Consider the following 22,289-nt stretch of genomic DNA (forward strand, 5'->3'; position numbering starts at 1 on the left):
GGGTACTCGGTACCGGGCCTCTCTGTCTCAGTTCTGGGGTTGTCACGGTGGCTAGACCCGGTCCGTGACCCTGCTATGGGGCGTCCAATGAAAGGTGTAGGTGGTGGTGTGTGGTGCAGGTCGCGGTGAATAACGAGGACACAGGGTTGCAGTCTCTTTACCTCTTTACTGAAGGCTTCAAGATCCTCAATCCAGAGTACGGTTAACAGGGCTGGCTGAGACCGGCCGGTCCGATGGCACCTCCAGAGTTCCCTTTGCAGGTGGAAATCTGTGCCTACCTTCTAGCGCCTATGTGTTGTAGTACTTCCCTGCTGAGCACCACGGGATAGTCCTCACAACTGTTGTGTCTGTTTCTGATGTTCTTTCCCACAACTTATGTCTGTTCTGATGTACTTCTCCATCCCCCAGATGATATGGCTAGGACGCACCCGTATGACGGGTAGGCCTGGAGTTCTTCCGGGACCCTAGTGATGCCCCTCTCCCACAGTTGCCCCCTATGTCTGCTTAGGTGATTTAGGTGAGACAGCCAACCTATAATTAACTGTCCTGCCGATGGTTTGAAGAAATGCTTGGAGCCCAATACTTCCTCGGCGTTCCGGCCACCGGCTACGCGCCTCAGTAGGATGTTGCCTCGATCTTATGGCACGACTCCTACTGGTGTTATCTCCTTTTTGCTATGATCTCGTTTCTCACTCTTCACAATAAACCTCGCTTCTTGTCCTTTCTTGAGATACCGCCGCGATGTAGTGCAGGCGCGGTTCCTTAACGTTCTGTCTTGTTCGCTAGGCCTCTGTCAGGATCCCACCCCTGACAGGGACCCCCCTGAACCTTCCCCCTGCAACCCCCTCTGCCACTGGATGTTGCCTGGTTCCAACCCAGTCAGCTTCTGTCTAACTTTCTATCCAACCCCCAGTTTTACCAAATTGTGAGGAGTGGCCTAATACATAGTGCCCTTTGCTCCCCCTGGAGGCCAGACTATGAAGTGTACTGGTGTCTGTGATACCTGGTCAGGTGAACTCCTTAAGTGCCATCAGACGTACCATCACTCCCCTTAGCGGCGGAGCATCAGTACTGCAACGACCAGGACTCTGGGGCGCTGCACTCCTCCCCCGGTTAAATCCAGTACTCCCGGACTGGGAAGAAAACAACAATACATGTCAGCAAAAGACATACAAATTTTGAAATGCAATAAATAAGTAATAAGAAATAATAACAGTGCTTCTCTTTATGGGAGGTGAGGACTCTTAAACGTTACAAACAAAACATGGTTAAATATTTTAAATAACACACTATAAATAACTTTCATTACCCAGCCGGATATTCTACTAAGTGCAAATTCTGAACAATAATTTAACTTTGCCTCTAAGGACGTATAAGCTGGATCCACTAAAGGCTTACTATAAAACTCCTAAAATATAAATTAACCTTTCTTCATTTCTCTTTTCTAAGTGCAACACCTTCTTCTTAATTTCTGATTTGTCTTATGCAGGACTGCCTGTCTATCTGCCCAGGCCTACTGCCTCTTTTCTTAGCACAGGAACACTGAGCCATCTCTCTATGGCTCCTAGGAGGACTCACCCACTAACCCCTACGGGTTCACTTCCTGTCCTCAATTTCTAGCAACATTATCAAACATTTTCTATAACTAACTAGCTGGTTACATATAACTTATTATGTAAAACATTATTACTGTTCACTTTCTTTTAAGGCAACATTGTATATTAAGTGCAACTGGTGAACTTCCCCTTTAAGAGGGGACCAAGTCTCTTGGAGGTAGTGCAACTGCTTATGTTGCAAGTCCGTGTAAGGCAGGAACTCCTGTACTGTTTCCAGGAACAGTTTCTTCGCAAAGAGTTCTTTTTCTTGTAAAACCAGTAGGGGGCACCCTTAATAGGGTGCGAACTATTTACATTACAGTTTGTGAACCATTCACCGTGATTCGGTAGTCTTTTCAAAATAGGGGGTTGTTGTGAATTCTGCTCATGGGCTCCCTCCGGTGGTTGTTGGTGGTAGTGCAGTTGTCTTGGGGTTGTAATCCAGGGCAGGTGTTTCTGATGATTGCAGCTTTATTAGGTATTTAGTTGTGCAGGATCCATGAGTCCTTGCCAGTTGTCCATGGTTCAAGGAGGGATTGCATCTCTCTCTGGTTCCTCATGCCCCGCTGCCAATTCAGCTAAGATAAGTGTCTGGTTTTTTGTCTCTATGCACACATGCAGTGTGCTTTGCAATTCAGTGCAATTCATTGTGTTTTTGTCCAGCTTAGACTTTGTTTGGATTTTTCAGTCATGCTGGATTCTCAGGAGATGCAGATATACTTTCTATGTCTTTAGTTAGATGTAGAATATTTGTATCATCTGCTGTGGATATTTTTAGGATTTTAATACTGACCGCTTAGAATTCTGTCCTATTCTTTTCTATTTAGCTAGAAGTGCCTCTTTTGCTAAATCCTGTTTTTCTGCCTGCGTGTGTCTTTCCTCTTATATTCACAGTCAATATTTGTGGGGGGCTGCCTATCCTTTGGGGTTCTGCTCTGAGGCAAGATAGAATTCCATTTCCATCTATAGGGGTATTTAATCCTCCGGCTGTGTCGAGGTGTCTAGGACGTGTTAGGTACATCCCACGGCTACTTCTAGTTGCGGTGTTAGTTTAGGGTTTGCGGTCAGTACAGGTACCACCTACTCCTGAGAAAGTCTCTCATGCAGCTCCAAGGTCACCGGATCATAACAGTACAACTGGCCTACAATGAGTTAAATGCATCTCAGAAGAAGGGAAGAAAGAGCCATTTTTTTCTGTAGCCTGCTTTGTCTTTTCTTCCCTCTTTTCCTCTGGGTGACTGAGGAGTCTTGTGCTAGCATGGATGTTCAGGGATTAGTTTCTCGTGTAGACCAGCTTGCTGCTAGGGTACAGGGCATTTCTGATTATATTGTTCAGACTCCGCTTTTAGAGCCTAGGATTCCTACTCCTGATTTGTTTTTTGGGGACAGGTCCAAATTTTTGAGTTTTAAAAACAACTGTAAACTGTTTTTTGCTCTGAAGCCTCGTTCCTCTGGTGATCCCATTCAGCAGGTTAAAATTGTCATCTCCCTGCTGCGTGGCGACCCTCAGGATTGGGCATTTTCCCTGGGATCTGGGAATCCGGCCTTGCTTAATGTAGATGCCTTTTTTCAGGCTCTAGGATTATTATATGATGAACCAAATTCTGTGGATCAAGCGGAGAAGACCTTGTTGGCCCTGTCTCAGGGTCAAGAAGCGGCAGAATTGTATTGTCAGAAATTTAGAAAATGGTCTGTGCTGACTAAATGGAATGAGGGACTTTGGCGGCAATTTTCAGAAAGGGTCTTTCTGAATCTGTTAAAGATGTTATGGTGGGGTTTCCCACGCCTGTTGGTCTGAGTGATTCTATGTCTCTGGCCATTCAGATTGATTGGCGCTTGCGGGAGCGCAGAACTGTGCGCGCTGTGGCGTTGTCCTCAGAGCAGATGCCTGAGCCTATGCAGTGTGATAGGATTCTGTCTAGAACGGAACAACAAGGATTCAGACGTCAGAATAGGTTGTGTTTTTATTGCTTCTCATGTCATTTCAGTCTGCCCAAAGCGTACAAAGAGAATCGCTAGCTCAGTTACCATCGGAACTGTACAACCTAAATTTCTGTTATCTGTGACCTTGATCTGCTCATTGTCATCATTTTCTGTCATGGTGTTTGTGGATTCAGGCGCCGCTTTGAACTTAATGGACTTTGAATTTGCCAGGCATTGTGGTTTCCCCTTGCAGTCTTTGCAGAACCCTATTCCTTTAAGGGGCATTGATGCTACACCTTTGGCTAAAAATAAACCCCAGTTTTGGACACAGGTGACATTGTGCATGGCGCCAGCCCATCAGGAAGATTGTCGTTTTCTGGTGTTGCATAATTTGCATGATGCTATTGTGATGGGTTTTCCATGGTTGCAGATACATAATCCTGTGTTGGATTGGAAGTCTATGTCTGTGACTAGTTGTGGTTGTCAGGGGGTTCATAATGACGTTCCTGTGATGTCAATCTCCTCTTCCTCCTCCTCTGAAGTTCCAGAGTTTTTGTCTGATTTTCAGGATGTATTCGATGAGCCCAAGTCCAGTTCCCTTCCACCGCATAGGGACTGTGATTGTGCTATTGACTTGATTCCAGGCTGTAAGTTTCCTAAGGGCCGACTTTTCAACCTGTCTGTGCCGGAACATACCTCCATGCGGAGTTATGTTAAGGAGTCTTTGGAGAAAGGGCATATTCGGCCATCTTCTTCACCGTTTGGAGCGGGACTTTTTTTGTTGCTAAGAAGGATGGCTCCTTGAGACCCTGTATTGATTATCGCCTCTTGAATAAGATCACGGTCAAGTTTCAATACCCTTTACCTTTGCTTTCCGATTTGTTTGCCAGGATTAAGGGGGCTAGTTGGTTTACTAAAATTGACCTTCGGGGGGCATATAATCTTGTTCGTATTAAGCAGGGTGACGAATGGAAAACTGCATTTAATACGCCCGAAGGCCATTTTGAATACCTTGTGATGCCATTCGGGCTCTCTAATGCTCCATCTGTTTTTCAGTCCTTCATGCATGATATCTTCCGGAATTATCTTGATAAATTCATGATTGTATATTTGGATGACATCTTAATTTTTTCCGATGATTGGGAGTCTCATGTGAAACAGGTCAGGATGGTATTTCAGATCCTTCGTGATAATGATTTGTTTGTGAAGGGGTCTAAGTGTCTCTTTGGAGTGCAGAAGGTTTCTTTTTTGGGCTTCATTTTTTCTCCCTCATCTATAGAGATGGATCCGGTTAAGGTGCAGGCCATTCATGATTGGATTCAGCCCACATCCGTGAAGAGCCTTCAGAAATTTTTGGGCTTTGCTAATTTTTATCGCCGTTTCATTGCTAACTTCTCCAGTGTGGTTAAACCCCTGACCGATTTGACGAAGAAAGGCGCTGATGTAACGAATTGGTCCTCTGTGGCTGTCTCTGCCTTTCAGGAGCTTAAACGCCGATTTACTTCTGCCCCGGTGTTGCGTCAGCCAGATGTTTCTCTTCCGTTTCAGGTTGAGGTTGACGCTTCTGAGATTGGGGCAGGGGCCGTTTTGTCTCAGAGGAATTCTGATGGTTCCTTGATGAAACCGTGTGCCTTCTTTTCCCGTAAGTTTTCGCCTGCTGAACGCAATTATGATGTCGGCAATCGGGAGTTGTTGGCTATGAAGTGGGCGTTTGAGGAATGGCGACATTGGCTTGAGGGAGCCAAGCACCGTATTGTGGTCTTGACCGATCATAAAAATCTGATTTACCTCGAATCTGCCAAGCGGCTGAATCCTAGACAGGCTCGATGGTCCCTGTTTTTCTCCCGTTTTGATTTCGTGGTCTCGTATCTTCCGGGTTCTAAGAATGTAAAGGCTGAGGCCCTCTCTATGAGTTTTTTGCCTGATTCTCCTGAGGTACTTGAGCCGGTCGGCATTCTGAAGGAAGGGGTGGTCCTTTCTGCCATTTCCCCTGATTTGCGACGGGTTCTGCAGGAATTTCAGGCTGACAAACCTGACCGCTGTCCAGTGGGGAAACTGTTTGTTCCTGATAGATGGACTAGTAGAGTGATTTCTGAGGTTCATTGTTCTGTGTTGTCTGGCCATCCTGGTATTTTTGGTACCAGAGATTTGGTTGGTAGGTCCTTTTGGTGGCCTTCTTTGTCATGTGATGTGCGTTCTTTTGTGCAGTCCTGTGGGACTTGTGCGCGGGCCAAGCCTTGTTGTTCCCGTGCTAGTGGGTTGCTTTTGCCTTTGCCGGTCCCTGAGAGGCCCTGGACCATATTTCTATGGATTTTATTTCAGATCTTCCGGTTTCCCAGAGGATGTCGGTTATCTGGGTGGTTTGTGACCGGTTTTCTAAGATGGTTCATTTGGTGCCTTTGCCTAAATTGCCTTCCTCTTCTGATTTGGTTCCGTTGTTTTTTCAGCATGTGGTTCATTTGCATGGTATTCCGGAGAATATTGTGTCCGACAGAGGTTCCCAGTTTGTTTCTAGGTTTTGGCGGGCCGTTTGTGCTAGGCTGGGCATTGATTTGTCTTTTTCTTCCGCATTTCATCCTCAGACAAATGGCCAGACCGAGCGAACTAATCAGACTTTGGAAACTTATTTGAGATGCTTTGTGTCTGCTGATCAGGACGATTGGGTGGCTTTCTTGCCATTGGCCGAGTTTGCCCTTAATAATCGGGCTAGTTCGGCTACCTTGGTTTCACCCTTCTTTTGTAATTTTGGTTTTCATCCTCGTTTTTCTTCGGGGCAAGTTGAACCTTCTGATTGTCCTGGTGTGGATTCTGTGGTTGACAGGTTGCAGCAGATTTGGGCTCATGTGGTGGACAATTTGGTGTTGTCTCAGGAGGAGACTCAGCGTTTTGCTAACCGTCGTCGGTGTGTTGGTTCCCGGCTTCGGGTTGGGGATTTGGTCTGGTTGTCTTCCCGTCATGTTCCTATGAAGGTTTCTTCCCCTAAGTTTAAGCCTCGATTTATTGGTCCTTATAGGATTTCTGAGATTATCAATCCGGTGTCTTTTCGTTTGGCCCTTCCGGCCTCTTTTGCCATCCATAATGTTTTCCATAGATCTTTATTGCGGAAATATGTGGTGCCCGTTGTCCCCTCTGTTGATCCTCCTGCTCCTGTGTTGGTTGATGGGGAGTTGGAGTATGTGGTTGAGAAGATTTTGGATTCTCGCTTTTCGATGCGGAGGCTTCAGTACTTTGTCAAATGGAAGGGTTATGGCCAGGAGGATAATTCTTGGGTTTTTGCCTCTGATATCCATGCTGCTGATTTGGTGCGTGCCTTTCATCTGGCTCGTCCTGATCGGCCTGGGGGCTCTGGTGAGGGTTCGGTGACCCCTCTTCAAGGGGGGGTACTGTTGTGAATTCTGCTCTTGGGCTCCCTCCGGTGGTTGTTGGTAGTGCAGTTGTCTTGGGGTTGTAATCCAGGGCAGGTGTTTCTGCTGATTGCAGCTTTATTAGGTATTTAGGTGTGCAGGATCCATGAGTCCTTGCCAGTTGTCCATGGTTCATGGAGGGATTGCATCTCTCTCTGGTTCCTCATGCCCCGCTGCCAATTCAGCTAAGATAAGTGTCTGGTTTTTTGTCTCTATGCACACATGCAGTGTGCTTTGCAATTCAGTGCAATTCATTGTGTTTTTGTCCAGCTTAGACTTTGTTTGGATTTTTCAGTCATGCTGGATTCTCAGGAGATGCAGATATACTTTCTATGTCTTTAGTTAGATGTAGAATATTTGTATCTTCTGCTGTGGATATTTTTAGGATTTTAATACTGACCGCTTAGAATTCTGTCCTATCCTTTTCTATTTAGCTAGAAGTGCCTCTTTTGCTAAATCCTGTTTTTCTGCCTGCGTGTGTCTTTCCTCTTATACTCACAGTCAATATTTGTGGGGGGCTGCCTATCCTTTGGGGTTCTGCTCTGAGGCAAGATAGAATTCCATTTCCATCTATAGGGGTATTTAATTTAATCCTCCGGCTGTGTCGAGGTGTCTAGGACGTGTTAGGTACATCCCACAGCTACTTCTAGTTGCGGTGTTAGTTTAGGGTTTGCGGTCAGTACAGGTACCACCTACTCCTGAGAAAGTCTCTCATGCGGCTCCAAGGTCACCGGATCATAACAGGGGGTGTAACGGAGCAAAAAGGAAAATAAAAGCAAAAATAAAAAGGCAATAGGGATCCCGGGTAAACAAAGGGATCCCTTTTAGAATAACCCTTGTCGGGTTGAAAGCAGCAAAAGGCAAGGAAACAAACAGTTAACTATATAAAATTGCAGAGCATTAGTAGCTTACTCTGGTTCTGGCGGCCTCCACCGAGGTTTTACCTGGCAGGTGGCCCTCTGCGGCCCAGGTAGGCTCGACTCCAAGTCTACTCCCGCTGCCAGGTGTACCCCATGGGTCTGGGTCTTCTGCACGACCTGGTCGTGCGCCGCGATGAGTGTCTGCGTGGGCCTGTGGATGATGCTGGCGGAGGCAGTGGCTGCGGCAGCTGCTTCAGCGGCAAGCTCCTCCCCTTCGGTTCTGGATACCGCCAGGACGGCTGTACAGCGCTGCATGTCCCAGGCCCACCAGCTGCTCCCTTTCAGGCACCGGCGATACGTCACCACGTCTACAGGTTTCAGGAGGGACTTTGCACCATCTCCGCGCAGGCAGGGCTCCACCTCGTCCCGGGTGATGCGGACTCTCAGGGCTGCTCCAATTTCCTGGACGAAGCCTTTCCCCTCTTGGGGCTGATAGACGATCACAACGCCCCATTTCGGCAGGGAGCCCTCCAGCAGCTCACCTTGCGCCTCCCGCTCTACTTCCCGCTGGAACTACGCGATCAGGTGGTTCCTGTATTCTCCCCATGGGAAGGGCCCGAGGTCATGCCCCCCCAGTGCTTTGGGGCCAGGCGGCAGGGACACTGGGGCACCAGTGGTCGTAACGGCGGGTCTGGTGCGGAGGTGAGGCGACCTCCCTGGGGGTCGCGGCACTGAGTACCTTTGTTTGAGGTAACTCCTCTGGCGCCACTCCACTCTCCTGAGGGAGGCGTACGGACTGGGGACCGTTCAGGTACAGGATGGCCCATCGACGGCTCCCATGGATCCAAATCCTCCAATGGGGGCATGTTGGGATAATCCTCCGGTGACGGGGGTCGGTGCGGGGCCATCCTTTTCCTTAGGCCTTCTCTGGTCTCCAGTCTCATCTGAGTCATAGTTTTGTTTCTTTGGTCTCCGCCCGCCATAGAGGATCAGGAGGCAGGTCTCCGCTGCTGACAGACACGTCCTCAAAATACAGAAATATTTAGACTGGGCGGCCATTGTCTTTCGCGCTCTCCAACTCATGTACGCCCACTCCACTCCCCTCTTCTTCTCCTTAGCTCCTCGTGGGGCTGCAATGGTGGCGGTTTTGGCGGGCATTTTGGCGGCAAGTGACAATACACAGTCTTTGCGATAAATTACAGTTCAAGCCCAATTCAAACACAGTTCCAAGGCACACATGACCTGATTCTTCAGGCTTAAGTAGATCCTGTTCGTGACGCCAAGTTTGGAGCGCCCCCAGACGCAGGGCCGCGGGGTACCGGGCCTCTCTCAGTTCTGGGGTTGTCACGGTGGCTAGACCCGGTCCGTGACCCTACTAAGGGGCGTCCAATGAAAGGTGTAGGTGGTGGTGCGTGGTGCAGGTCACGGTGAATAACGAGGACACAGGGTTGCAGTCTCTTTACCTCTTTACTGAAGGCTTCAAGATCCTCAATCCAGAGTACGGTTAACAGGGCTGGCTGAGACCGGCCAGTCCGATGGCACCTCCAGAGTTCCCTTTGCAGGTGGAAATCTGTGCCTACCTTCTAGCACCTGTGTGTTGTAGTACTTCCCTGCTGAGCACCACAGGATAGTCCTCACAACTAGTGTTGAGCGATACCTTCCGATATCGGAAAGTATCGGTATCGGAAAGTATCGGCCGATACCGTCAAAGTATCGGATTTCGCCGATTCCGATACCCGATCCCAATGCAAGTCAATGGGACGAAAATATCGGAATTAAAATAAACCCTTTCTTTCCTTGTAGGTTCATTCTACATGAAGGAAAACAACTAAGAATAATGTAGGATGTATTGGGGGAGGTGGCGGAGACATTAAAGGCATAGAGGTTTAGCCCAATCAAATAGAATAGCAGGAATTTTAATTTTTTTTTAAAGACGTTCGGAGTTACAAAGATATTGACTATGTTAAGATTTTTTTTATTTTGTCAGATATTGATGTTTCACTACTTCCACGCCCTTCACCCTCTTTTTTACTTCTCCGAAACTTTCTTCTTCATCATCATCAGCATCTTTGACATCAACGTCTTCTTCACCTTATTCATCTTCTTCATCTTCTACCTATAATTTTTTTTTTACATTGTTCATATTCTTTTTATTTAACTATTATTCTTCTTCATATTCAACTTCTTCATCATATTCTTATTTGTGACAGGCATTCCCGTAGTTGTTATCTATAAAAGTTTGAAGATTACACCTCCGTTCTGCCTGTCACAAAAGAGTCACATTTGTCCGCGTTCAGTTTGGCCTGCAGCATCAGGCTTTATCCAGGGGCACCACGAGGAGGAACGGACTCACCCCCATACACTGCTTAGTCTTCTTCTGCTTATAATTTAGATAATATCTTTTGCTCTGATATTTAGTGTTATGCTTAATGTTCTTCTGCTCTTTGTTCTGCAGCCTCTTGTTCTTCTGCTTCTCGGTCTCCCATGTCGTCGTCGTCTCCAGGGTCGTCGTCTCCAGGGTCGTCGTCTCCGGGGTCGTCGTCATCGGGGTGGTCTTCAGGGTCATAGTCTCCAGGGTCGTCGTCATCTCAGTGGTTGTCGTCTCTGGTGTCGTCGTCATCTTAGGGGTGGTCTTCCAGGTCGTCGTCTTTAGGGTCTTGAACTTGGAAATGTAGCAGAAGGTACAAGAAGGCTGAGAAAATGCCGAGAAACAGCTGATGGAACTGGAACTCGGTTGGCTACCCGAAGGTCCAAGAGCCAATGGAACTACCGAGGACCAGCTGACGTTACTGGAACCCGGTTACTAAGCAGGAGGTACCCGTGCCTGAAAGCACTACCAAGGACCACCTGACGTTAGTGGAACTCGGATACCAAGAGGGAGGCACCTAAGCCAAAGGCTCTGCCCGGAACCAGCTGACGGTACTGAAACCAGGATGGGGAGCAGAAGGTACAAGAGCAAAAGACACTGCCGAGAACCAGCTGACGGTACTGGAACCCGGATGGGTAGCCGAAGGTCCAAGAGCCAATGGAACTACCGAGGACCAGCTGACGTTACTGGAACCCGGTTACTAAGCAGGAGGTACCCGTGCCTGAAAGCACTACCAAGGACCACCTGACGTTGGTGGAACTCAGATACCCAGAGGGAGGCACCTAAGCCAAAGGCTCTGCCCGGAACCAGCTGACGGTACTGGAAGCAGGATAGGGAGCAGAAGGTACAAGAGCAAAAGACACTGCCGAGAACCAGCTGACGGTACTGGAACCCGGATGGGTAGCCGAAGGTCCAAAAGCCAATGGAACTACCGAGGAACAGCTGACGTTACTGGAACCCGGTTACTAAGCAGGAGGTACCCGTGCCTGAAAGCACTACCAAGGACCACCTGACGTTGGTGGAACTCGGATACCCAGAGGGAGGCACCTAAGCCAAAGGCTCTGCCCGGAACCAGCTGACGGTACTGGAACCAGGATGGGGAGCAGAAGGTACAAAAGCAAAAGACACTGCCGAGAACCAGCTGATGGTACTGGAACCCGGATGGGTAGCCGAAGGTCCAAGAGCCAATGGAACTACCGAGGACCAGCTGACGTTACTGGAACCCGGTTACTAAGCAGGAGGTACCCGTGCCTGAAAGCACTACCAAGGACAACCTGACGTTGGTGGAACTCAGATACCCAGAGGGAGGCACCTAAGCCAAAGGCTCTGCCCGGAACCAGCTGACGGTACTGGAAGCAGGATGGGGAGCAGAAGGTACAAGAGCAAAAGACACTGCCGAGAACCAGCTGACGGTACTGGAACCCGGATGGGTAGCCGAAGGTCCAAAAGCCAATGGAACTACCGAGGACCAGCTGACGTTACTGGAACCCGGTTACTAAGCAGGAGGTACCCGTGCCTGAAAGCACTACCAAGGACCACCTGACGTTGGTGGAACTCGGATACCCAGAAGGAGGCACCTAAGCCAAAGGCTCTGCCCGGAACCAGCTGACGGTGCTGGAACCAGGATGGGGACCTATTCAAGCTTGTCTTCCTAGAGCCCCAACTAGCGGTGTTGGAGCAAAGGGTCAGCAGGGGGAGCAGAGTGTAGGCCGAAGCCTGCACTGGAGGCATTTGTAGGTCTGTTGTGTCTGCGTGGCTGTTGCAGGACACGTTGCCGGCTACACAGCAGGGGAACAGCTGGCGGTGCTGAACCCCACTGACACATTGGCGGGTGTTTTTCTCTGTGCAGCCAGCACTTCGGGGCACCAACTGGCGGTGTTAGAGCCCAGACTCTGCATGGGGAGCAGAGTGTAGGCCGAAGCCTAATTGAACCAATTTTAAAGGTAACCTTTAACCCCCCCTCAGGTGTTACAAACTAGAAGAGCCACGCCTTATGCAGCAGTAGTGCTGCACAAGTCAAAGGTTGCTCTTTTAATTTTGTTCCTTGCACAAGCTGAATGAAACACGTACAACATTTTGGCCCTTATACAGTCAATCTGTCTTGGAGGCGGGAGTTCCCTTCGTAAGACGCAGCACAGCTGGCAAAAAATACCACCTTGGTGCTTGGCGCGGCCTCCTGAGCATCGCATTTTGCTGTACAGGAGTCTGCGTTGTTGCGTTATCCCTTGGCCATGCGCTGCCCGTCTTCTGACATCATTTCATGTCGGCTGGTGCGGTTCGCGATGCCCATGATTCCCAGCCCCGCAGTGTCTTTACAGTGTTTCACACTGCGGGGCTGGGATTCATGGCCTGGCGCAGTACATATGTTCGCCTCTCGCTCGTGTCCTTACACCTGCTACAGACTGTGCGGCGTCAGCTGATCCCTTATCGCATGCCACGGCCATGAAGCCGCACAGTCTGAAGAAGGCGGAAGGAGCTGAGTGACAGCCTGGCGAAGATATGCACTGCTCATGCCCGTCAATCACACCCTCGCAGTCAAAATAAATAAGACACCGAGGGGCGTTGTCGGGCAGGGCGGCCGCAGAGGCGCAGCCAGCCAAACAATGATGTCAGAAGATTTGCTGTGCTACCAAGGGGGTTGTTGCGTGTCATTACAAAGGAAAGTCACACCTCAGGGACGTTTTAATGGTCTCAGGGGACACATTGTAGACATGTTCTGTTCCACATGTGCAAGGAGAATAAGTTTATGAGCCACCTTGCACACATGCAGCATTACTGCTGTACAAGGTGGCTCTAAAACATACAAACACCTGGGGGAGGGGCGACAGGTTGCCTTCAATTTCAGTTCTTGTGTCTGCGTGGCTTTTGCAGGACACGATGCCGGCTACACAGCAGGGGAACAGCTGGCGGTGCTGAACCCCACTGACACATTGGCTGGTGGTTTTCTCTGTGCAGCTAGCAGTACCGGGCACCAACTGGCGGTGTTAGAGCCCAGGGTCAGCAGGAGGAGAGGGAGCAGAGTGTAGGCCGAAGCCTGCACTGGCGGCAGCTTTGTGTCTGCGTGGCTGTTGCAGGACACGTTGCCGGATACACAGCAGGGGAACAGCTGGCGGTGCTGAACCCCACTGACACATTGTCGGGTGTTTTTCTCTGTGCAGCTAGCAGTACCGGGCACCAACAGGCGGTGTTAGATACCAGGGTCAGCAGGAGGAGAGGGAGCAGAGTGTAGGCCGAAGCCTGCACTGGCGGCAGTACATATGTTCGCCTCTCGCTCGTGTCCTTACACCTGCTACAGACTGTGCGGCGTCAGCTGATCCCTTATCGCATGCCACGGCCATGAAGCCGCACAGTCTGAAGAAGGCGGAAGGAGCTGAGTGACAGCCTGGCGAAGATATGCACTGCTCATGCCCGTCAATCACACCCTCGCAGTCAAAATAAATAGGACACCGAGGGGCGTTGTGTCGGGCAGGGCGGCCGCAGAGGCGCAGCCAGCCAAACAATGATGTGAGAAGACGGGCAGCGCTACCAAGGGGGGTGCAACGTGTCATTACAAAGGAAAGTCACACCTGAGGGATGTTTTAATGGTCTCAGGGGACACATTTTAGACGTGTTTCGTTCGGTGTGTGCAAGGAGAGTAACTTAATGAGCCACCTTGTACAAATGCAGCATTACTGCTGTACAAGGTGGCTGTTATACATACAAACGCCTGGGGGGGGGGACAGGTTCCCTTCAATTTCAGTTCTTGTGTCTGCGTGGCTTTTGCAGGACACGATGCCGGCTACACAGCAGGGGAACAGCTGGCGGTGCTGAACCCCACTGGCACATTGGCGAGGTGTTTGGCTCTGTGCAGCCAGCACTTCCGGGCCCCAACTGGCGGTGTTAGAGCCCAGGGTCAGCAGGAGGAGTAGAGGGAGCAGAGTGTAGGCCGAAGCCTGCACTGGCGGCAGCTTTGTGTCTGCGTGGCGTTTGCAAGACACGTTGCCGGCTACACAGCAGGGGAACAGCTGGCGTTGCTGAACCCCACTGACACATTGGCTGGTGTTTTTCTCTGTGCAGCTAGCACTCCCGGGCGCCAACTGGCGGTGTTAGAGCCCAGGGTCAGCAGGAGGAGCAGAGTGTAGGCCGAAGCCTGCACTGGAGCAAGTTGAAAGGGAACCTTTAACCCCCCCCCCCCCAAGGCGTTTGTAGCTGAAAGAGCCATCTTGTACAGCACTAATGCTGGAAAAGGTAAACTTAGCTCTTTTAATTATGGTCCTTGCAAACGCTGTACTTGACACTTATGAAATGTGTCCCCTCACACCGTTAAACCGTCCGGTAGGTGGAACTTTCCTTCGTAATGTGACGCAGCACAGCCATCATTCTTACCCCCTTGGCGCCGTGCGCCGCCTCCTCAGCGTTGTTTGAATCTGTCCCGGAGCCTGCGCTGGTATGTTAGCCCTTGGCCATGCACACATTTTGCGCTGCCCGTCTTCTGACATCATTTGGTGTCAGGCTGGCTGCGCCTGTGCGGCCGCGCTGCCCAAGATCCCGCCTCGCTGTGTCATCTAATGTAATCACTCTGCGGACCTGTGATCCATGGGCATGAGCAGTGCATATCCTCGCCTCTCACTCCCCTCCCTACGGCTTCTTCAGACTGTGCGGTGTCACAGCCGTGGCATGCTATTAGGGATCAGCTGATGGCGCACAGTCTGAAGAAGGCGTAGGGAGATGAGTGAGAGGCGGATGTTAAGATATGCACTGCGCATGTCCATGGATCACAGGCCCGCAGTGCGATTAAATCAGAAGACACTATGAGGCGGGATCTCGTCCAGCGCGGCCGCACAGGCGCAGCCAGCCTGACACCAAATAATGTCAGAAGACGGGCAGCGCTAAGTGTGCATGTCCAAGGGCTAACATAACAGCGCAGGCTCCGGGACAGATTCAAACAACGCTGAGGAGGCGGTGCACGGCGCCAAGGGGGTAAGAATGACGGCTGTGCTGCGTCACATTACGAAGGAAAGTTCCACCTACCGGACGGTTTAACGGTGTGAGGGGACACATTTCATAAGTGTTAGGTTCAGCATGTGCAAGGAGCACCACGAAAACAGGCACTTTTTCCTTTTGCATCATTACTGCTGCACAAGGTGTCTCTTTCAGTAAGAAACGCCTGGGGGGGGGACAGGTTCCCTTAAATTTAAGTTGTTGTGCCTGCGTTGCGGTCGCATGACACGTTGCCGTATACACAGCTGGGGAGCAGCAGGCATTACTGAACCCCACTAACACATTGGCGAGGTGTTTGGCTCTGTGCGGACAGCACTTCCGGACAACAACTAGCGGTGTTGGAGCCCAGGGACAGCAGGAGGAGCAGATAGGAGGTATTGCAGCACACACAGCAGGGGAGCAGCTGACGTTACTGAACCCCAATAACACGGCAGCAAGTGTTGACTGTGCGGACAGCACTACAAGGCAACAACTAGCGGTGTTGGAGCCCAGGGACAGAAGGAGGAGGAGGTGGAGGAGAGAGGAGGGATTGCCACACACACAGCTGGGGAACAGCTGACATTACTGAACCCCAATAACAGAGGAGCGACTGTTGACTGTGCAGACAGCACTTCCAGACAACAACTAGCAGTGTTGGAGCCCAGGACAGAAGGAGGAGGAGGTGGAGGAGAGAGGAGGGATTGCCACACACACAGCTGGGGAACAGCTGACGTTACTGAACCCCAATAACAGAGGAGCGACTGTTGACTGTGCGGACAGCACTTCCGGACAACAACTAGCGGTGTTGGAGCCCAGGGACAGAAGGAGGAGGAGGTGGAGGAGAGAGGAGGGATTGCCACACACACAGCTGAGGAACAGCTGACGTTACTGAACCCCAATAACAGAGGAGCGACTGTTGACTGTGCGGACAGCACTTCCGGACAACAACTAGCGGTGTTGAAGCCCAGGGACAGAAGGAGGAGGAGGTGGAGGAGAGAGGAGGGATTGCCACACACACAGCTGGGGAACAGCTGACGTTACTGAACCCCAATAACAGAGGAGCAACTGTTGACTGTGCGGACAGCACTTCCAGACAACAACTAGCGGTGTTGGAGCCCAGGGACAGAAGGAGGAGGAGGTGGAGAAGAGAGGAGGGATTGCCACACACACAGCTGGGGAACAGCTGACGTTACTGAACCCCAATAACAGAGGAGCGACTAATGACTGTGCGGACAGCACTTCCAGACAACAACTAGCGGTGTTGGAGCCCAGGGACAGAAGGAGGAGGAGGTGGAGGAGAGAGGAGGGATTGCCACACACACAGCTGGGGAACAGCTGACGTTACTGAACCCCAATAACAGAGGAGCGACTGTTGACTGTGCGGACAGCACTTCCAGACAACAACTAGCGGTGTTGGAGCCCAGGGACAGAAGGAGGAGGAGGTGGAGGAGAGAGGAGGGATTGCCACACACACAGCTGGGGAACAGCTGACGTTACTGAACCCCAATAACACGGCAGCAAGTGTTGACTGTGTGGACAGCACTTCCAGGCACCAACTTGTGGTGTTGGAGCCCAGGGACAGCAGGAGGAGCAGAGGAACACAGTGTAGGCCGAATCCTGATTGGAGAAAGTCGAAAGGGAACCTTTAACCCCCCCAAGGCATTTGTAGCTGAAAGAGCCAGCTTGTGCAGCACAAAGGATGCAAAAGGAAAAGGTGGCTCTTTTCATTATGCTCCTTGCAAACACAGAACTAAACACTTATAAAATGTGTCCCCTGATACCGTGAGACTGTCCCGGAGGTGGGACTTTCCTTCGTAATATGACGCAGCACAGCCGTCATTCCTACCCCCTTGGCGCCGTGCCCCGGCTCCTCAGCGTTGTTTAATTCCGTCCCGGAGCCTGCGCTGTTATGTTATCCCTTGGCCAGGCACACTTAGCGCTGCCCATCTTCTGACATCATTTGGTGTAAGTCTGGCTGCGCCTGTGCATCCGCGCTGGCCGAGATCCCGCCTCGCAGTGTCGTCTAATATAATCCCACCGTGGGCCTGGGATCCGTGGCCATGCGCAGTGCATATCCTCGCCTCTCACTCCCCTCCCTCCGGCTTCTTCAGACTGTGCGGTGTCACAGCCGTGGCATGCTATTAGGGATCAGCTGATGGCGCACAGTCTGAAGAAGGCGAAGGGAGATGAGTGAGAGGCGGAGGTGAAGATATGCACTGCGCATGCCCATGGATCCCAGGCCCGCAGTGTGATTAAATCAGAAGACACTGCGAGGCACAGGCGCAGTCAGGTTGACACCAAATGATGTCAGAAGAGGGGCAGCGCTAAGTGTGCCTGGCCAAGGGATAACATAACAGCGCAGGCTTCGGGACAGAATCAAACAACGCTGAGGAGCCGGCGTACGACGCCAAGGGGGTAGGAATGACGGCTGTGCTGCGTCACATTACGAAGGAAAGTTCCACCTACGGGACGGTTTTACGGTATCAGTGGACACATTTTATAAGTGTTAAGTTCTGCGTGTGCAAGGAGCTAAACAAAAATAGCTACCTTTTCCTTGTGCAGCATTACTGCTGCACAAGGTGGCTCTTTCAGTAACAAACGCCTGGGGGGGGGGACAGGTTCCCTTACATTTCAGTTGTTGTGTCAGCGTGGCGGTCGCAGGACACATTGCCGGCTACACAGCTGGGGATCAGCTGACGTTACTGACACCCAATAACACTGGGTCGTATGTTTTGACTGTGCAGACGGCACTTCTGAGCCTCAACTGGCGTTGTTGGAGCCCAGGAATTAAAGTTCAGGTGGTAGAAAGATGAACACAACAGGAGACCTGGATACTGTAGACAGTCACCTAATTATTTAATCAGGAAGAGGAGTGGCAAATTCCTGCGAGATCCAGGCCTGGTTCATTTTCAGGAAAGTAAGCCGGTCAACGTTATCGGAGGATAGTCGCATGCGACGGTCAGTTAGTACACCACCTGCAGCACTAAAGACACGTTCCGATAATACACTAGCCGCAGGGCAAGCCAGCACCTCCAATGCATACTGGCTTAGCTCTGGCCATGTATCCAGCTTTGAGACCCAAAACTTGAAAGGGGAAGAGCCGTCTGGGAGTACAGCAAGAGGGAAAGACATGTAGTCTGTCACCATCTGACGGAACCGTTGCCTCCTGCTGACTGGAGCCGTCTGTGATGGTGTAGACCTTTGTGGCGGGCACACAAAACTGTGCCACAGTTGGGCCATACTGCTCTTGCCTTGGGCAGAGGCACTGCTTTTGCTCCCTCTTTGTGCAGAGCCTCCTCCACTGCCTGGACGCACTGAGCTGCTTTGTAATGCACTAGCAGCACTTCTCTCAGTTGGACTGGAGAAGATGATGGAATTCACCAGTGTGTCTTGGTACTCCCGCATTTTTCGCTCCCGGTTCAACGGTGTGATGAGGCTTTCTACGTTGTCCCGGTAGCGAGGATCGAGGAGGGTGAACACCCAATAATCAGACATGTTGAGAATGTGGGCGATGCGGCGGTCGTTTCTCAGGCACTGCAGCATGTAATCCACCATGTGCTGCAGACTGCCAACTGCCCAAGAAACGCTGTCCCCTGCTGGAGGCGTGATCTCTGCCCGCTCGTCATCACCCCACCCTCGCTGTACACACTGAGTACTGGACAATTGTGTAACTCCCTCCTCTGGACGGATGTCTTCCTCCTCCATTGACTCCTCCTCATCCTCCTCACAAAGTGTCCCCTGCCTACGCGTTTGTGAGGAACCACGTGGCACTGACTGTCCAGAAGATGATGGAAATGGTGAATCCTCATCCTCCACCTCTTCCACAACATCATCGCTTAGCGCTTGCAGTGATTTTTCAAGCAGGCAGATAAGGGGGACAGTCATGCTGACTAGTGCATCATCTGCACTCGCCATCCGCGTGGAATAATCGAAGGGACGCAAAACCTGGCAGACGTCCTTCATAGTGGCCCACTTTGTGGTTGTGAAGTCTGAACGGCGCGGAGTGCGACTTCTTTGCGCCTGATGCAGCTGATACTCCATTACTGCTTGCTGCTGCTCACACAACCGCTCCAACATATGTAACGTGGAATTCCACCTGGTAGGTAGGTCACATATGATGCGATGTTCCGGCAGGCGGAATCGGCGCTGCAGAGCCGCAATGCGCGATTTTGCCGTGCTGGAACGCCGCAAGTGAGCACACTCTAGGCGGGCCTTGTGCAGCAGTGCATCAAGATCTGGATAGTCCCTCAAAAAACTCTGCACGACCAAATTGAGCACATGTGCCAGACATGGGATGTGAGTGAGGTTACCGAGGCCCAGAGCTGCCACCAGATTTCGGCCATTATCACACACTACCATGCCTGGCTGGAGATTCCCTGCCACAAACCACACATCTGTTGTGGATTCTGTTTTTGGGCTCCCTCTGGTGGTTACAACTGGTACTGGGTGACTTTGGTGGGTTGCGGTCTCTGGTTTCCACCTGTCCATCAGAGGCTGGGTGTTTCCTATTTAACCTGGCCTTCCTGTCATTCCCTTGCCGGCTATCAATGTATCAGTGTGTCTCTGTTACCTTTGCTACCTGCTCCTAGGCCTTCAAGACAAGCTAAGTCTGGATTTCCCTGTTTCATGTTTGCTTTCATGTTTTTTGTCCAGCTTGCAGATATGTAATTCTCTGCTGCTGGTTGCTCTAGTGGGCTGAAATTACCACTCATGTACCATGAGTTGGCACATGAGTTCAAGTAATTTCAGGATGGTATTTTGAAGGGTTTTAAGCTGACCGCGCAGTTCACCTTTTGTATCCTCTGCTATCTAGCTTAAGCGGGCCTCATTTTGCTGAATCTGTTTTCATAACTACGTTTGTGCCTTCCTCTCATTTCACCGTCATTATATGTGGGGGGCTGCTATTTCTGTGGGAATATTTCTCTGGAGGCAAGATAGGTCTGTGATTCTTCTGATAGGGGTAGCTAGATCTCCGGCTGGCGCGAGACGTCTAGAGTCCCCCCAGGAACGTTCCCCGGCTGCTGTTAGTTGAGTGTTGAGGTTCAGGATCGCGGTCAGCTCAGGTTCCATCACCCTAGAGCTCATCCTGTTTTTGCCCGTGTTATGTGTTTAATTCCCTGCCATTGGGAACATGACAGTATAGCCGGCCCACAAAGTGTTAATTGTTTGGGCTGAAGCAGGAGAAAAAGAAGTGTTGAAGGGAAATTTTTTTTTTTTTTTCCCTCAGAGTTTTGCTGCCTAGCCCTTAATTGCTGTCTAGCTGCTTCTTACCTCCTCTTAACCCTTGAATGGCTCTGACCTTAGCTGTTTAACATGGATGTCCAGAGTTTGGCTTCCAGCCTGAATAACCTTGCTGCAAAAGTTCAAAACATACAGGATTTTGTTGTTCACACTCCTATGTCTGAACCTAGAATTCCTATTCCAGAGTTTTTTTCTGGAGATAGATCTACCTTCCTGAATTTCAGGAACAATTGCAAATTGTTTCTTTCTTTGAAATCTCACTCCTCTGGAGACCCTGCTCAGCAGGTCAAGATTGTAATATCTTTCCTGCGGGGCGACCCTCAGAATTGGGCATTTGCATTGGCACCAGGGGATCCTGCATTGCTCAGTGTGGATGCGTTTTTTCTGGCACTGGGATTGCTCTATGAGGAACCTAACCTGGAGATTCAGGCTGAAAAGGCTTTATTAGCCCTCTCTCAGGGGCATGATGAAGCGGAAGTATATTGTCAAAAATTTTGGAAATGGTCGGTGCTTACTCAGTGGAATGAGTGCGCCCTGGCTGCAAACTTCAGAGATGGTCTTTCTGAGGCCATTAAGGATATTATGGTGGGGTTCCCTGCGCCTACAGGTCTGAATGAGTCTATGGCTATGGCCATTCAGATTGATCGGCGTTTACGGGAGCACAAACCTGTGCACCAGTTGGCGGTGTCTTCTGAACAGGCACCTGAGACTATGCAATGTGATAGAATTCAGTCCAGAAGTGAACGGCAAAATTATAGGCGGAAAAATGGATTGTGTTTTTATTGTGGTGATTCAGCTCATGTTATATCAGCATGCTCTAAACGCACAAAAAAGGTTGATAAATCTTTTGCCATTAGTACTCTGCAGTCTAAGTTCATTTTGTCTGTAACTCTGATTTGTTCACTGTCATCCATTTCCGTCGATGCCTATGTGGTTTCGGGCGCTGCCCTGAGTCTTATGGATTGGTCATTTGCCAAACGCTGCGGTTTTAGTCTGGAGCCTCTGGAAGTTCCTATTCCTTTGAAGGGAATTGACTCTACACCATTGGCTATGAATAAACCGCAGTACTGGACACAGGTGACCATGCGCATGACTCCCGTTCATCAGGAGGTGATTCGCTTCCTTGTACTGTATAATTTACATGATGTACTAGTGCTTGGGCTGCCATGGTTACATACTCATAATCCAGTCCTGGATTGGAAAACAATGTCTGTGTTAAGCTGGGGATGTCAGGGGGTTCATGATGATGCACCTCTGATTTCAATCGCTTCATCTACACCTTCTGAGGTCCCTGCGTTTTTGTCTGACTATCGGGATGTTTTTGAGGAGCCTAAGCTCAATTCGCTCCCTCCTCATAGGGATTGTGACTGTGCTATAGAATTAATTCCTGGCAGTAAGTTCCCTAAGGGTCGTTTATTTAATCTGTCAGTGCCAGAGCATACTGCTATGCGGAATTATATTAAGGAGTCCTTGGAAAAAGGACATATTCATCCATCTTCGTCCCCTCTGGGAGCAGGTTTTTTTTTCGTGGCAAAAAAAGATGGTTCCCTGAGGCCTTGTATAGATTATCGCCTTCTGAATAAGATTACAGTCAAATATCAGTATCCATTGCCATTATTGACTGATTTGTTTGCTCGCATTAAGGGGGCTAGGTGGTTCACTAAGATAGATCTTCGCGGTGCGTATAATCTTGTGCGGATAAAGCAGGGTGATGAGTGGAAAACCGCATTTAATACACCTGAGGGCCATTTTGAGTATTTGGTAATGCCTTTTGGACTTTCTAATGCTCCTTCAGTCTTTCAGTCCTTTATGCACAATATTTTCCGTGAATATCTGGATAAGTTTATGATTGTGTATTTGGATGATATTTTGGTGTTTTCTGATGACTGGGAGTCTCATGTTCTACAGGTCAGGAAGGTATTTCAAGTCCTGCGGGCCA

Source organism: Ranitomeya variabilis, chromosome 2 (assembly GCF_051348905.1).
Source record: "Ranitomeya variabilis isolate aRanVar5 chromosome 2, aRanVar5.hap1, whole genome shotgun sequence".
NCBI lineage: Eukaryota > Metazoa > Chordata > Amphibia > Anura > Dendrobatidae > Ranitomeya > Ranitomeya variabilis.